Source organism: Myotis brandtii, unplaced genomic scaffold (assembly GCF_000412655.1).
Source record: "Myotis brandtii unplaced genomic scaffold, ASM41265v1 scaffold321, whole genome shotgun sequence".
Classification (NCBI taxonomy): domain Eukaryota; kingdom Metazoa; phylum Chordata; class Mammalia; order Chiroptera; family Vespertilionidae; genus Myotis; species Myotis brandtii.
In genome coordinates this window covers 1,325,851-1,330,019 of record NW_005362314.1, presented here as the reverse complement: position 1 = coordinate 1,330,019, position 4,169 = coordinate 1,325,851, and positions in this window count along the sequence as shown.

The following is a 4,169-nucleotide window of genomic DNA, read 5'->3' as shown; positions in this document are numbered from 1 at the left end:
CGCCTGCGCGAGTCGCTGCTGGCGGCCACGCCCCTGCTCTGGGCCACGCCCCGCAAGCCCAGAGGCGGACCAGCAGCTGCTATTTATTTATTCTTTTTTACTAGAGGCCCGAAGCACGAAATTCGTGCGATAGTAGGCCTTCCTTACCCCGGTTGCTGGCACCAGCTTCCCTCTGGCACCCAGGACCCAGGCTTCCTTCGCAGCCCCGGCGTCGTCCAGAAGGTCGCCCGGAAGGATGTCTGGTCTAATTAGCATATTATGCTTTTATTATTGTAGATTCCCACAGCAAACTGGAATTAGACACATCTGGGTCACCCACCCGCCCTTGGGGTCTATTAGGAAGAGGCATCTCCCCACCCTAACCTACTCACTTCCAGCTTTCTGTAATTAGCTGGAGCAGAATGGCAGCAGTTTTGTTTACCAGAATATAAAGGAGTTAGCCAAGGGCAGAACACGGAGGGCCAGGCTGTGGGACTGGTGAGCAAAATGCCATGTCTCTAAGCAAGTATCATCCTGCACCAAGAATATCCCGGCACTGCCGGTCGTCTCCCCACCATGCTGGGAGCTCCTGGGTGCAGAGCTCATAGCCCGTGTTTTTCAATCAACCCATCAACCAAATGCATAGCTGAGGACTTAGTATATGCTCATAGATGTTTGTTGAGTGAATGAACAAGCAAGAAGCCAAACACGATGGAAGAAATGAGCTGCAGCCCTGGACGGTTTGGCTCACTGGATAGAGCGTCGGCCTGTGGACTGAGGAGTCCTGGGTTCGATTCCGGTCAAGGGCATGTACCTTGGTTGCAGGCACATCCCCAGTAGGGGGTGTGCAGGAGGCAGCTGATCGATGATTCTCTCTCATCAATGTTTCTAACTCTCTATCCCTCTCACTTCCTCTCTGTAAAAAATCAATAAAATATGTTTTTTTAAAAAGAAATGAGCTGCAGGCCATTTCTGGGGCTCTTCTGCCTGACCCTGGGTCCCTCTGCCCTGAGGGCTTTGTCCCTACTCCCATCTGGGTTATCAAGGCTGTTACAGGCTGTCGGGGAGAGAACAGGGAAGAGGCCAGAGTCTAGGGGAGTGTTCAGAGGTTCAGGCCTCTTTCCTCAGCAGCTCCCCATCTCTGGTGTCTCTGGAACTTTGACATGCTTCACTGAATCTTGGAGTTCTCATCTAACCACCAAACTCTCTCTAGGCTCACAAAGGGAAAGTGTTTGGGGGATGTTTTTTTTTCCACCTCTCACAGAATGATTGCATTCTATTAGGCTCTGGGAGAATATATCACTTGCCACACCCTCCCAGCTGCTTAATTCTGCCTGGTGATTCTGACCCAGGTTCAGAACTCTGGGCCCAGAGAATAAATGCATCTGGTAGCCTAGCCTGACAGGAGGCTATGCCTCATCCTCCCTTTCCAGTTCCATTCCTACATCCCAAACTCATCTGTCTCACAGAATTCCCCTCTCCCATCCATCAAGTCCCTCTCCCACACCCCTTCCTGAAATCTCTACCAAAATCCACTGTGCACACCAACCTTTCTCCCATGACCCTACTGGAATCTATCTCAGTTTACCTTCCTCTCCCTTATACTTCTCCTACACTAGAGGGAAGCCTGGAACAGAAGAAGGCTCACAAACCTCTGAATTTCCTTGCCCAGCAGGGCTCAGAGATGGGGAAGAGATCACAGCAGTCTGTCAGAATCGGAGAAAAATCCAAATGCAAAGCATCCGGGACAAGAAGCCACTTCCCTGATCTTTCTCCTGCAGTGGGTGTGACTGGAGATTAGTGAGAAGCCAGGCCCGGGCTGAGGAGACAAACTCTCTTCCAGCTGTGGGCTCCTATAGACTGGTGACTTGACTCAACACTGCCCAAATTCCTGGGTTTTGCCATCTTCTGAACTAGTATTTCCTTCACACTTTCCTTTAATTAATACACTTTATTTTCCTTTAAAAAATTATGTTTTAAATTGTGCTTTATGGGGTCTGGGGATCGGGGTAAAAAAAGATTAAGCAAACACAAACAAAAAAACTCAGGCATACTCTCCATCCGGAAAACTCACCCGTGCCTGCGCTCCCCACCCACCCCCTTACCTTTGCCTTTTCTCTCCTAAGCGTCAAAGGCGCTTCTGCCTCTGTAACTTGTTTACTGAGCCATAAGCCCAGCTGGCTCCCTTCTACTACCTCTGTAACTTTCTAAATAAACTTTCTCTTATAATTTGAATTAAAAAAGCAAAACATAGACACAGACAACACTATGGTGATTACTGGAGGGTAAGGGAGATGCGGGGAGGTAGGAGAGGGTATAGGGGAGATAAATGGTGATTGAAGGAGACTTGACTGGGTAGTGAACACACAATACAATACATAGATGATGTATTATAGAATTGTGCACTTGAAACATAATTTTATAAACTAATGTCACCCCAATAAATTCAATTAAAAAATTGCCCTGCCAGGTAGCTTAGTTGGTTATAGCATCATCCTGATTGTTTCTATCCCAGTCAGGGCACATATAAGATCCAACCAATGAGTGCACAAATAAGTGGAACAACAAATCTCATAAATAATTTTAATTCAATTTTTAAAATTGTGCTTTTACACCATAGCCCATATTGTAAACTTGCTATAAAGAGCTTACTATAAAAAATAAAGAGCTTATTCCTCCCCATTTCTTTCTCAGGCATGTTTTTTTTTTCCTTCCTAAGTTTTAAGGGTCCCAACCAAGGGAGCAATGGCAGCAGCAGCTCCTCCTGGACTTACCACCTGAACCTGTTTCCAAGACCCCCTTTTCTCTGACTTTTCAGTGAGCCAACAACAGCCCTGCCTTGGTTTACTCCTGTCACTGTGACTTTCCTTCCCAGTGAGCCAAAGCAGCCTCACTTAAGCCCTTCATTGTTTCACTGTCCCCAGCTTTAATAAATGTACTCTCAAAATGCATATATATGAGGGTATATAAATAAGAGGATGACACTATTAAAGTATAAATTCAGTATGCATGCTGCCAAAGGCTCTGAGCCTACTACTTGCTCTCTTTGCTAAGGCTAGGGGTCATTAAAGACAGCCTAGCACCAAGCTACAGCTTTCTCCTATACCTAATTGAAATTAGAAGAGCTAAGGCTAGGGGTCATTAAAGACAGCCTAGCACCAAGCTACAGCTTTCTCCTATACCTAATTGAAAGTATTAGAAGAGATTTGCAAAGGAAACAGCTTTCTCCTTTGCATTATCTCCAGTGGTACCACACTCAAAGTGCTAGGCCTGGGCAGAGAGTGAGCTGCTGCAGAGGCAAGAAAGGTATAGCTCACTGGCATGGCTCAGTGATGGGCGTCGACCTATGAACCAGGAGGTCATGGTTCGATTCCAGGGCGGGCACATGCCTGGGTTTCGGGCTTGATCCCCAATGTGGGGTGTGCAGGAGGCAGCCAATCCATGATTCTCTCTCATCATTGATGTTTCTATCTCTCCCTCTCCTTTCCTCTCTGAAATCAATAAAAAAAAAATCTTTTTAAAGGTATAATCCTGTGTTTCTGCAGACTACCAAATGCCTACAAAGCCCTATTTGTCTTTCTAACTACCACTCTCCTACCCCTCTGCCCCTCACTCACATTGCCCCAGCACCATCATCTACCATGCTGCTTCTTCCATAGGCCACACAGGCTCCGGTCTCCAGGCCTTTGCTCTTTGATGTTCCTTCCACTCCACAGCCAGTCTGGTCTCAAGGAGCCACAGACCAAACAGAGATTAATGCAGAAAACAATAGAACTATGCTAGGATCATCATGAATGAATGACGTTGGGCAAGTGTCCCATTGCTTCGAGCCCCTTTGCTCACCTGTCAATGAGATTAATAAGAGAATACAGAACCTACCTTTCAGGGCTGGCCTGAGTATTAAATGTGACCTGATGCAGAAAGCCCTCAAACATAAAAGGCTCAGAAAGTGCTCATGAAGTAAGTGGGTGCTATTGCCCAGAGTGGCTCAGTTACTTGAGCAGCAACCTGTACACTGAAAGCTTGCCAGTTTGGTTTCTGGTCAGTGCACATGCCTGGGTTGTGGGTTTGATCCCTGGTCAGGACACATTTCAATGTTTCTCTCTCTCTCTCTCTCTCTCTCTCTCTCTCTCTCTCCTTCCTCTCTCTAAAGCATGTCCTCAGGTGAGGATCAAAAAAAAAAAAAAAAA